The sequence below is a fragment of the Struthio camelus genome, chromosome W, assembly GCF_040807025.1.
Source record: "Struthio camelus isolate bStrCam1 chromosome W, bStrCam1.hap1, whole genome shotgun sequence".
Taxonomy (NCBI): Eukaryota; Metazoa; Chordata; class Aves; order Struthioniformes; family Struthionidae; genus Struthio; species Struthio camelus.
In genome coordinates, this window is record NC_090981.1 from 31,335,149 (window position 1) to 31,348,835 (window position 13,687).

Genomic DNA, 13,687 nt, shown 5'->3' on the forward strand with positions numbered 1-13,687 from the left:
ACATTGGACGTGGCCAACTGCAGTTATGATCATCTAAAACAATGCAGAAATTGGATTGGGGAAAGGGGAAAAAAATATATAGATTCAACAACTTTGAAACCAAACAGGTAGCAGCTTAGCATCTCATGCTTACAAATAAACTTAGCTTGCAAGGCCAAAACATGCAAGAGTCCTGTAAGTTTATCATAAAATCATTCTCTTCAGTATTTTGTATGTTTTCCCATTATTCAAGATGCAGAACAGAACCGCTGCTTTGCTAAAGCCTGATATAACAGACTTCAATAAGAATTCACAATTCTTTATATAAACAAAATCGCATGCAGAATAGTTGCACATAAAGTATATTTTCCCACTGTTCCACTATCTAGCTGTTAACCCTAACTCACATTTTTGCTTGAACATGCTTTTCCTAGAAGTGGGCAGGGGGAGGAGAGGGGAATAAGCGCACGACTTACAAATGAGGCAATACTCACGTTATAGATTTAATATATTCTTAGTTATTTTGTATTTCTTTCAACGATTAAAAGTAAAAGCCTTGGAAATTTTCATTGGTAAGAAACTAATTAGTTAATAATCCAGTTTTTAACTTGAGGAACTCTCAGTTTGCATGTTTTGTTATTATTGAAGATTAGCTAGACTAAGTTTAAATTATACAAGCCATGAAACTGGTTCAAATAAAAGATCAAATATGTATTTGGTGAACGACGCAGCAGAGGATGCACAGAAAAATAGCAACCCTCCCCTCACAGCATAAGGACACGTGAGAATTACTAAATATGAAGCCAAACACCACTTACCCTCTAGCCTCATGAACCTCTAAAATGATACTAGACAATAGCACATATGGAGAGAAGCTTATGATCCCAAGCAAGGGCTGAATCATCTCCATGCAGATGCTCTGAATAACCCCTGTATGCATACTGACATCAGCAGGAAAGACTTGGAGGCAGAGGATACTATGGTAACCATGCAATGTGCTCAGAGAGAAGCCTTTAATTGCTTTAACAACTTCCTGAGGCTCTAGCTACTGGGCTTCGATTTGCTAAGTAGGAAATGAAGGTTGTCACGGAAGCAGCGAGTGTGACACTGTGCAGAAAGAACTCAATGAATCCTGAATCTATTAATTGTTGTGTGTCTTTTTAAGTGACAAGTGTCACAGCCTGAATCCATTATTGATATTTCCTGACATCTGCAAGCTCTGCCAGAAGTCACAGGTCAAGAAAGACTACTGTCAGGTAGTAATCTTATAAACATTCATATTTTGTTTCCTCTGTTTGCATATACTGGAATCATTGCATTGAGGAAGACATTCTTTTCTTCAAGTAATGGCATTGTTTTAAGTACAGGGTGTACTTCTATATTGGAGGGTCAATAGACTGCTCACAACAAACTGAAGTTCAAATACTAGTGGTCAAACAGAATATAAACAGATATGCTATAAAATCTTTAGGCCATCACATTTATCCAAGTGTCACATGCCTCTCAGCTTTGATGACTATCTGCCAATATATCACTTATGAAGGACAAAGCTTAAGTAAATACTATGAGTAGAGGGAGATATACAGCTATCCTCTGGGTTTATCAACAAGTTTTGGAGGAAGTTTTTAAGAAACTTCCAATATTATCTCTTCATTTCACATGCAAATAGCTCACCTGGGATTTATCCAGTTCTTCAAAACTGAAAATAGCCACAGGACTACCAACGAAAACAAAATTACATAAAAGCAAAACAGACTGGTGAGGGATGGGGAGAAAAAAGGCAAGAGAAACCCTTTAAATCACATTCATTTCAGTTTTTAGTGGAAGACACTTAGGCATCCTCTCTTGGAAAAACAAACAAAAAAACCCCCACTTTCTGTAGGTTTGTCTTAACTGTGACAGCATTAGTGTGAACTGCAGTCAGCTTCACTGCTTCAATACAAGCGTGATAAAAGTGACAGAACAACGTAGCAGGCACCTCTTTGAATCTTCTAACCACTCAAGTTCCCCTTACCTGTCTTTTCCCAAGCTAACGCTCTGCTTAAGCAGATACAATCAATTAACAATTCTTCTAGAAGATACATTACTATTTCCCACAGAAAACACAAGGTCTTGACTTCATCTGCGGCTTTTGGCTCAAAACTGCAAGTTAGAAACATGACATTAACTTTATTTTGCCCTTAAGGATCAGACTACTGGGGAATTTTTAACAGTTTCTATTCCAATCTAATCCTAACCTCCCTTTCCCCACAGGTGTTGGATGTTTACTAAAAAATGAAGGCAGTCCTCAGTGTCATGTGAATATATTAAATGTTGCAAGAGTATTGCTATCGTACTTCCTATTAATTTTTCAGAATACTTAGAAGTCTAAAAACTTCACTAGAAAACCAATTCCGAGGAAGCACTAGTTCATAGGTCTATTCTAGAGCACAAGTTCGTGAATATCGTGCCAAGGACAGCCTGGGTTCATACCCTGTTATCTGGGGGAAGGAACTGGGTATACCATGCTGAACCCTATGGCCAGCAGTTTGGTCTCCACATGCACCATTATTGCTTGGTATCAAGCACGAGCAGACCATAAAAATGTCCACACTTCTGTTTAAGTTGTAGTCTGTTTGTGCAAAAAACATCAGTTTCCTTCTACCAACATATAAACCACCTCCTATGTAGGAGGCTGATGTCTGCTTCCTATCAATATACAGAGTTTCCGGACATACATTATTAGTTAGGATTCCCATGGCTTGGGATATCTAGAAGAGCTGCCATAGAAAAAGGTTGCTTAAATGAATTTCATAATTTCAATTCTAACATAAGATCAAAAGTTTGTGAAGAAAAAAAACCACTGTATTTTCTGTAAGTAGCTTGAAAGCCCTGATCATGACATGGTAGAAAGGGAAATGCTATTAAGCCTCACATTCCAACTATTTCAATTTGTGCATCCATCCATTCCTACCTTCCCTCTCCCCTTCCAGAATTAGCTGCCAATCAAGACGACAAATATGACTAAATTTTGCACATCTGTTTTTAAAAACTTGGTGGCTTCTTTTCAAATACAAGTGCAAGTCCCTTCAAAAATTCCACGTACGCAGGCTGCTTTTCATTGGTAAATTGCCTGCAAACTCTCTGCACAGATATTAGGTTTTCAAATCACTGATCTAAGGTGCAGAGGAACGTATTGCTCTCCATCAAACTCTTTGCTGCTATGCATATAATACGTACATATTAGGGAGGGGGAAAAGGCAAAGAACAGAAATAAAAAACAGTTGGCAAAAACATCATTATCCTAAAGTTGTATATATACTTCTCAAATAAGTTCCCTCCAACAGCAACAGTGTAGAAAGCTACACCTAGCTTGCTTCCCTCCCTGCCCCGCCCCAGCCCTCATTTTGCTTTTTGGGTTTTCCCACCTTTCCGTTGGGATACTTTCTAGGAGCCTAATAGCACTCACCTCTGTAGACGTACAGAGACAAATAGCAGCTCAACAGAAGGAGAAAGCTGTACAACCGTTTTACCTCCTCCAACTCCACCTTTAGAGAATGACATAAAAAGCTAACAGAAGAACCTAGACAACTCTTGTAAAGGTGCCCAGATGTCGAAAGGGCCACAAGCACTGTGCTGTCAGTGACAGAAAGTGTTTTCAGCTTTGTTGGTAAGCTTTCTTGACGAGGTAATTAAAAACATAAGCCACAAAGAACACGATATGATGTGAAGCAATCGCAAAAAAGCGCAAGAATTACTTCCTATTTTTTTTCCCGAAATATACTGTGTATGTTCTTATATTAGAAAATGTCTATAACAGATCCAGCATCTATACTTTTTACATTTCAGAAGCTTTCTTTTAAACTATTAACCTATATGTTTCTATGTTGATAGCGCAATTTTGTGCTGATTATCTGAAATGGATAGCAGGTTTTTCCTCAAGGCTTTCCTTTTTACACACTTCCCAATTTGGCATAGTCCTTTGCTTTCTTCTTTGCCTTCTCTTCAACTCAATCCTCTCACTTCATTAATAAATGTCTCAATAGTTTCACTTTTGGCCCTTTCTTTCCTCTTCATGTTTTCTTTCATTCTATTTAGTTTTCTTATCTTAGCTACTGTGTCAGGGCAATATGCTCCCAGGTAGGAGTTTGTGACATCTTTAACAGAGCAATTGCAACGATGAACAAGGAGCTGACGTAATCAAAGGGCTCTGCCTCAAATTTTCACCACCTACACAGTGATAATTTAGGAGTATCTACTGACCAAACATCTTCCCACCAGTGGCACGCATCAGTGAAACTTCTGAAGCCAGGATGTGGAAGATACAAAGGCACATGCCACCGCCAATTCCTTCTCAAGTGAATTAAAAACTACAAACAACAACAAAAAACCCTACAGAGACCAGCCTGAAGCCAAATATAAAAGCTTATTCTAGTCGAAGGGAAGGGAAGCATTAATCCCTCGACTACAAAGTTGAAAATATAGTTACAAAAAATGAAAGTGAAAACCTTTACAATCTTAAATTGCTGAATGACATATATAGCTTTTAAAGTGGCATTTATCCAAAATGCCTTTCCCACTATCTTCTTTCAGTTTTGGGAAGAGAAGGAATATAATATTCCAGAACAAACAGCATCAGGCCTCTCTAATAACTCCCATCCCTCACCTCAGAGGTCTTGATTTAGTCATCAAGTGAATGTCTCAGTTTCTTCAGCTTGCATCTCAAATTAAAGTACTTCTTCAGGCAAGCTCCACAACTTCCTCCTCCATCTCGAGCTAACTCACTTGACTGCTTTAAAAGTAAAATAAAAGGAAAGGCTAGCTTGTTCATTCCTCACAGAGTAACTTGATTTGCTATGGGAAGTTAATATTGTCAGGCAATAGTGTTTCCTTATACAAAGTTCCTTTCGAAATTCAGACAAAAAAAACCACTCAGTTTAGGTGAAGTTATAAGCCAAATGGAAGTTTTGCATGCTTCTCAGAGGCTTGATTTGGGCTGAGTAAGACATGGGATCCAAGGTTGGGGGGGGGGGGAAGGGGGAGGAAGCAGTCACTTTTTTTAGACTGCAACTGTAGACAGGCACAGGGTCAGAATATCAGCATATGCTAAAATAGCAATTGTAAATTATGACAGAAGGGAACACCACACAGACTTTAAGGTCAGAGAGTCAAGTATTGAAGAGTTATGGTTAGCGTATATAAAAACAAAACTTGGTTTCATTTTTTCAGACACATAACTGTCTCCTCATACGCTCTTATTCCTACTTCTAACACTATTCTCCTTGATTCCTCCCTCCCCTCAAAAAAGTCTCAGTTCTCTGTCAGAAGAACGACAAGAAACAGCAGTAGCTTAAGCAATGACAGCATATTCCAAAGTTCTGTTCATATTACAGACGTTTCAAGATACTTGCTCCCACTTACTTCACAGGCCTCTCCTCTTCCCAATTTCTGGGAGAGAGATGGAGGGCAGCCACAAAATTTACCATTGTTGAATCAGACACTTTCAGCAACTCTTACCCTTATCCACACTGAAATCTGAGCTTAAGCCGTTTAAAACCATCACTGGTGCAGGAAAAAAAAAAAAATCTATAAAATCTACTAGCTTACAGAGTGGAAACATTCATCATGTTAAAACCATGCAATAATTACAATAGCATTGACAAGAATTAGAGAATTATTTGTTTAAACACGAAGCAATAAATTTGTCTTACGTGAAAAAAAATACTATAAGCATGATGGTATATGTAAGGGATTACTGATAGAAAATTCAATTAGAAAATAGTTTGAACTAGGAGATCATTTTGTTTTATTTTAAGCAGGCACATCATCTACTGAAGGGTTTCTCTAGATCTCCATAGTGATAATAGGTTGCCAAGAAAAGTGCTGGATCCTTCCTACCATAACACCTGTGGCAAAAAGGAAGGAAGGAACTCTCAAGCAGCAACTCCCTGCTCCGTTGTGGGAATTCCTGAACTTGCCCATATCATGGTACACATATATATCTCAGTAACACACGCGGCAAGCTTCAGACCAAGCATCTGGTTCTACTACCAAACCTTTGCAAATCTGGCTCTTATTTGGCACTAGTCCCACTTCAAGAACGCTTCTGAACGCCTTCTAGGACTACCCAGTTCATAAAGTATTGTAATAGCAGAATGCTGACATAGCTTTTGTGCAGATCGTGTCCAGAGTGCACAGCTCTGTTTTCAACAGGTTCTGTCTGTTGAAACACTTGAAATATATTATGTTTTTCTAAATGTATGCATTTTTTTAAATTAGAATTCTGCTTAGGAAGACTTCTGCTTAAGAACATTTGCTTTATGCAGTACCTAGAGACTAGCTACAAAAAGTGAAAGTCAGAAAGATACAGAACTATACTACCATTTCTAAAATAGTTATGGTGTAAGGTACTTACAAATAGGGTGCACCCACACGTTTGCATTGATATATTCATATTTGAAAAACATTCAAGAAAGACGCTTAGTAACACAGTTCAAGCATAGCTCTGAAGATGAAACTCTCCACGTAAATATAGTACTACAACACCTACATGTATTTTATTGCTTCTAAACATTGATCCTTGAAACATATGAGCAGCAGAAGAGACTATGTCTCATATTTTCAAAATTATTTCTTTAAAAGGAATGCCAATGCACACAGTAGTATCTCGTTACATTTGGAAAGGTGAAACAGTTCACATCACATTGCTTTTTATTCATAAACAATGCATATACCAAGAGTACTATAGTCCACATTGCATTTCACTTTACATTTCTGCGTTTCAGACAAAAATTCCAAAGTAAAACCCAATTTTTCATCATCCAAAAATCCTAGTGCTGCTCTGTCCAACTGCTCCCCCCAGAGACATTAAGCAGTGCATATTACTCTCCTCCAGCCCCCCATTCTTGATTTTATATACAGGCATGCTTAACTACTAGCATGCCACCTTTTAACAAAATATTCACAGCAAAGTTTCCTGCTTTGCCTTAAAATAGGGTTATTCTTCAGTTGTTGAATGCCACTGTTTCTTCACTGCATTACTGGCATGAGATGTGACGTAAGTGCACCAAGTGTCTGATGCTAGAGAAAACCAAATATCTGTTCTTTTAGATTCCTCATGCCACTTCACTTCCCCCAATAATTTTAACACCACTTCCATTTCAAGCAGCATGCTGGATCTTGCACTGCTTCTAGATCTCAAAAAGGTCTGTGACAACACCATACATTGTTTCTGCAAGTTAGAAATTAAAAGTTTCTCTCTACAACTGGGCAACCACGCTTACAGGTGCCTCTAGCTTTTATTAGAGCAAAATCAACTACGATGGAATATACACAGAGCCTTCAGCCCATCTGTAGCACACGAGTTACCTACTTACTACAGATGTTCCCAGCTGCAAACTATCACTATCAGACACAAATGAAACTGTCCTGAACTCTATGGGTTATTTTTCCAGATAAGCAACACCTAACTGAAGAGAAACGTAAGAATTTTACATGGTAATTACAATTTATTTTCTGTAACCAAGAGAAGACAGAACAAGAGATGTTAAAAGGAATTAAGAACATCGAACTTTATGCTGAAGAGATTTGTTGTTTCATAGCACTTCACCACTGGCAAATCTCTCCACTGGACATTTTAAACATGGAACATGTTATGTCTGTTTTCTGCACTAGCTCCTACCTAGTTTTTACACAGAAGAATAAAAGGTACATTTTGATTAAGGAACATTTGTTGTTTAATTGGGGTGGGAAGGTGAGAGAAGGTTTCCAGAACACCTAGTGGGCAAGGGTAGCAAAGCCAGCAGCACTCCCGCCGCTCCCTTGGCTCAGTTCAGGCAGATTTCTCAGTGAAACGAGCACCTTACACAGCCACTTGTTTTTCCGTTCCGGCCCTACAGGTGAGCAAACACAGACTGTGTTGAAAGGCTTATTTTTGTTTAAAGATGACTCACAGTGACCAACTTTATTACAAGAGGACAGACATGCTTGAATTAGTCAAGTAAAATAAGGGATTTGTACATAACCATGAATAATGACATGATAGCACAAAGCTATAGCAGAGATCTCCACAAAATAGTCAATACCTATAGCATTTACCATAAGGAAGGCTAATTAACAGGAAAAACGGATATAAAAATCAAAGAACCACCAATTGTATCATGTTTTACTATGGAGTTAGTTTGCCACATGCATAAGAATCTAGGTAGACACAAAAAACGTACAATTCTGTGCCAGAACACAGAACATTTAGAAAACTGCTTCCCATGAAGATCTGTCGCTTAACTGGAGCTTTTTGGCAATGCACAAAAGAGTTCACAAAATTAGTGAAAAGATTTTCTTAAAAGTAAATTGAAGAGACAGAGCATATGGAAAATTAAAAAGCAGGAGTGAAACAGGTCATCAAGCAAAGCATCTTTTTGCTCATCTCCATGCAAGTCTATCAAGAGGTCCTCTCTGATATCTGCTATAATCCTAACTCCCCACCTACTAGTAGCATAGGCAACTCTTCTCCTTAATACTGGTTTAAATAAAAACAAAAAGCCCCCTGTAACAATTAATACAAGTTTCAGCAAGAAACAGCAAACAGTTCTCCAGAGTATAAACAAACGGAAATAACGCTAGAGCTCCTAAAGATTATCAGGAATCACAGATCGTTATGAAAGACAGAAGAAGGAGGGGGGGAAAAAAAGAAAAGAGCCAGACATACAACATGAGCCAGCAAATCTAGTCTAGTAAATCATACTTCGGTGTTGTTTCAGAGCAGACGAGTAGCCCTGTCAGCAACAGCTGTACAGCACTGCCTGAACACCTCCCCTGACGCCTGAGCAACGACAGAACTTACAGCGCAGGCCCTTGTTATCTCCTGCTTAGGGAAAGGAAAAGGACGCTGGAGGCATTTCTTCAAGCAGCATGTACCACACCAACACCCAAATACCTCATCCCAGGAACATTTTCAGCATTTATTCTTGGGACCTGATGCTGCCACGTCAACACAGTACTCAAGGGAGCCCCAAAAACACAAGTACCGCCTATGCAGATGCTGCAACTGGCCTAAAAACAAACTTCAAGAAGTATTACACAGACAGATATTCGTTAAGATTTTGCAAGACCAAAAGGTATTAAGGAAAGGACAGTTTGACAGGGGCAGAAGAAACTACATAGGACAACCTGACTTTATATATAGTTTAATACAAATGAAAAATGCATGTGAAAGCAACAGCATAATATGGACCTACTAGGTGCATCATATTCTTCACATCCACAGTTCAGCATGACTGCTTTGTATTTTACATAACTGTTGAAATTTCATTTCACTACCTAGCAATTAGTTATTTTTCTCAATATGGGTTCATGACAGGCTTCACTATTAAAAGTGCTGATGTGGCTTGTAAATGAGTTAAAAATATCTTAGTTAAAGTTCGATACCACAGGCCTAACTCTGCCTGATATTGTTCAATTAAATTGAAACAATCGACTTCCCTCCAATCCTCCTCTGAAAGGAGGGAATGACTTAGGGTATAGTTTAGTGAAGGTTAGAATATTTAGGATCTGCCAGACACCTCAAAATTTAAGTACAAGGAAAAAAAAAAAAGAGCGCTTGTTGTACAGCAAGGACAATGGCCTTAGAGGATTCAGTTATGCAAGATGCTAGCACTGTTTTCAGACAAGATCTAGTTTGCTCCTTCACAGAGTCTGTATTATTGCCCCCCCCCCCTTTTTTTTTTTTTTTTTTTTTTTTTTTTTACAAGCTATGTTAAGTCAAAGATAAAAATCCAGAGTGTAACAATATTTGTTTTAATTGGGCTCACAGGACATTCTTTGAGTGCAAACAAACAGAGTTTGTATTTGAAACTGAAGGGTAGGCAAGGAGCAATTCAGCTATCTGTGCAAAAATGCAGCTGACAAGAGCTGCAGGCACTGAAATAACTGCCTATCCACCTGCCTAGGACATGTGCCTTGGCCTAAATATCACATTTTCTTTAAAAGCATATTCTTCCATTGTCAGATCAACACTGGACTGACAGGCAGAAGAGACTGCTCCAAGGCAGACAGCTGAGTGCCGCTGTGTTCCCTCGCACATTAGAAATAAGAACGCTTACCCAGAGCGGGAGCTGATAGTGGTAACGGTAGCATCTGCTGCCAAAATAAATAAAGCCTGTTCAACGATTGCATAAAATGCTTGATGTCCACATAAACAGGCAAATAATTAACCCTGAAGTCCTATGTGAACCAATCTCTTGGTCCCTTTCTATATCAGGAAATGGGAAAGGGGAGAACATTACCTTAAAGAAAACTAACGGCTATTTCATCTTTCAGCAAGTATTTTCAATTGCAGGATGTGCGCGTGCAAACACAATCAGCAAACACTGAGCTAAAACCACTATTCTGAAACCAACACACACAACAAATGTAAGGAAAATGGATTATCCACATCATTACTTTTAATACCACGTATTGAAGTTTAAATGATAGTCCATCAAGATTTTAAAAGAAACAAGCCACGTCCATGCTAAACGATCGACAGAATTGTTCACAGACTTGGATTTCACTGAAGTAGTAACGCAGCACTAAAACACAGTAGATCAGCTTTATAAGAACTGTCTATGTCAATGCATCTCCAAGTGAGATTCCAACTTGCAATGCACATCGAGAACGGCAGGTGAAAATTCTTGCCCTCAAGAACTACTATCTGTTTATCAACAAATAAACAACTAATCAATAAAGTCTAATAAAACTTATATCCCAAAGATTGTATTGCTTGATAACAAAGATCTTACCTCAAAGATCAATTTCAACAGCAATGATTCAGTAGGTACTTGGTAACAATTGAATACATTTGAAAAAATTAACTGAAAAGAACCATATATATTCAAATACTACACTAACTCAAGAGCTTTTCACCAACAAACCTGTTGGCATTTGAGTCAAACTGTCCTGACAGGGATAAAAGGTGATGAAGACAGACATGGAGGAACATTTTCACAGTTAGAAGATCCTCCAAGAAACAGTCTTCATGCTCACAAGAGAAAAAAAAAACCACACACAAAACCCCCCCTCAGCAACTACAGAGACAGATAACAGATATACAGCATATACAGCTTCTCAGCACTGACCGAGAAAATAAATCTTGCGTATCATTGGAAACATATTCCATTCTTTGGAAAAACTTGCTACCAAAAGTCTCTATTACGAACATAAATTTAAAAGTTCAAGTCAGACTAAATAAAGAGCATACAAGGGCTCCAAGTTTCAGTAAGGCAATACTTGGTTTCCCCAGTTCAGTTGCTAAATGAAAAAATGCTTAGCATTAAATGAAAATACCACATGATAGAAGTAAATCAAGCGTAAGAGAGGGTACAAACTTCATGAATTCTAAACAGAGTAGAAAACAACAACAAAACTATACAAAAGCAGCCCAATTTCAAAAGCCAATTTTAAGCAAGCTGTTCTGATTTAATATTTTGAAAATATAGCTATGAACCTGAAAGTTTTTTTTTTTTTTTAAATCTCAAGAAAGAAAGAAAATGCAAAGAGAAAAAGCTCTCAGCAAAGAGATAAAGTAACGTCGTCATCCTCTGGTAATGCTCTTCATTGATGAGCAATTTTTTGAAAGGGAGCGGAGAAGCAGGCGCATCCACCGGAATACCTCTAACATCCTCATACTTGAGAGCCAAGAAAGCATTGTCACTCTAGCATTTCTTTCTTCCCACTAGAAAATACTCGCATTTGATTGAGATAAAACGTACTGGAGAGACAAGGTCCGGTTCCAGAGCCAGGTATCTGAACTGAAAGCAGGAAAATGCTCTTTCCTGTATTTTTCAGTAGCTTCTTTGCCAGAGTAACACAGGAGAAATGCCCAAATTTCAAATCAGAGGGGACAACTGCCAGACTAGAGTGAAGTGGGGGGTGAGGAGGGAGGCCTACATCAATAGCTGATGGGTTGAAGAAATGAGAAGTCAGGGCTGGTTAAACAGAGAAGACAGGACAAGATATAGGAAAGGACAGTCTGGCTAAGAGCTACAAAGGGAGATGAGGATCAGGAGCTGCTAGGACAGGAAAAAACAGGCAGCTTTCCCTGCAACCACAGGGTCCATTAAGTTCTTGCCAAGAAGATCCTGACAGCATCAACAACTTTAAGGACAAAAGTGCTTTGAGGTGGACATCTGTCCAAGTTTACCTCTGAGTTTACCTCTGAGAAACTGCAAAGAGTATCTTATAGCTGAAGCTGCTAACATCAAGAAATGTGAACTGCGACAAACTTATATTACATTCCACAGTGAATAGAAATTCTTCTAAAAGTATTTAGGTATAATAAGATAATTCTTTATAGTCTGTTTTGAAGCCATTTTCAATATAAACAAATACATTACAAAAACAAATACATACATAAGTACATATACACCCACTAAACAGGTAGGTAAAACAGAATCTGAGTGAAAGAGGTCAAATAGAGTAACTAAGTATTTCAAGACCACTACCTATAGCTGCAAAAAGCCTGCAAATTGCCTGAAGATGATCGGAAACTGCACTTATGCAAATAAAAAGAGCTGGGCTTGAGGTTAATTAAACCATTAATCCCTTTTGTTTGAACGTTATTTTCAGAAGACCCTTTAGCTTGACACTAGGAAAGTACACTGTGTGTGATATTTTACAAAGGCATTGTCAAGTAAAATGCTTAAGATGACCTGTGTATTTATAAGAAAATCCCTAGTTTGCAGTTTCTGAAACTGTTTTACTTAATCATGTTAATATTTTTGTTAAAGCTTGTTTTCTAATGTGAACTCACTTTAAAAGCTTTTTGGGACCACCTCAATCTTTAAACCCTCGTTGTCATACAGGGTCCTGAAAAAACAAAGGCCTTGCCTTGCAGAACTGTGGGCTAGCAAGCACTAGGAGCTGGCAGATAGTAGGGAGATTGACTGAAACTAATGAAGTTAATGGCATACAGCTGCCTAAGGCAAGGTGCTTTTGTTTCATTTTGCTAGGCTCCAACACCAAATACAAAAGAATGCAGCTACCCCACCTACAGAGACCTTCCACATACAAACCCAGTACTTAGACTGGGTCTAAGTGAGGAGCATGGGGTGGCTACTCTAAAAACCTAGCATAGATTTTCTAACATATCTGAGCACCAGCGTAGATTTTAGAGCACTTGATTAACATTGCAACGCTATGCTGAAGTTTTATTTCACATTATCTTTGAGATACAACACCAGTGGCACCATTTCACATCAGCAATGTAGTTTCCAATTTTAATTGTACACTACTTACACATCAGAGATAGCAATAAATACTTGCAACGAAAGTTGTTGTCATCTCCCTACAATGATAGATATATTACATTTGTTACATCTGTTTCCTAGTTACAGTTTCTGGATCTAGAGCTAGGTCATTTCAAACATAAATTAAACTTCGCAAAAAAAACAAACAAACTAAGGGCAACTACTCTGAAATTCAAAAAAAATGGCAAACAAAACCTGTCCATATTCTACAAGAAATACAGTTCTTATAAAACAGACTGAATGATACAGTTCTGACAGGGCACACTTGTTTAAAAATCCTGATAAACATTAAAATCCCCTATTAGCTTAAAAAAAAATTTTACACAGTCATAATTACATACCTTGTAAAAACATGCCACTGAATTCCCTACCACCTACAGTGCACTGTAACGAACTTATAGGTATGCAGTCACCTCAGCAAAGTGTTGCATAGCTAACAAGCTTTT

General features: G+C 38.2%; 1 protein-coding gene across 13 annotated transcripts in view; it reads right to left on the reverse strand.

The window, feature by feature from the left end:
* LOC104140158 (peptidyl-glycine alpha-amidating monooxygenase) overlaps positions 1 to 13,687 on the reverse strand; it is a 150,005-nt gene that overhangs the window by 123,696 nt on the left and 12,622 nt on the right. The window contains exon 1 of one of the 13 annotated variants that reach the window (XM_009668724.2): positions 798 to 874. The exons of the other annotated variants lie outside the window; for them this stretch is intronic. The gene's annotated coding sequence lies outside the window, so the exon portion shown is untranslated. Of the gene's footprint in view, positions 1 to 797; positions 875 to 13,687 lie in introns of those variants that run through there. 13 annotated transcript variants of the gene reach the window in all.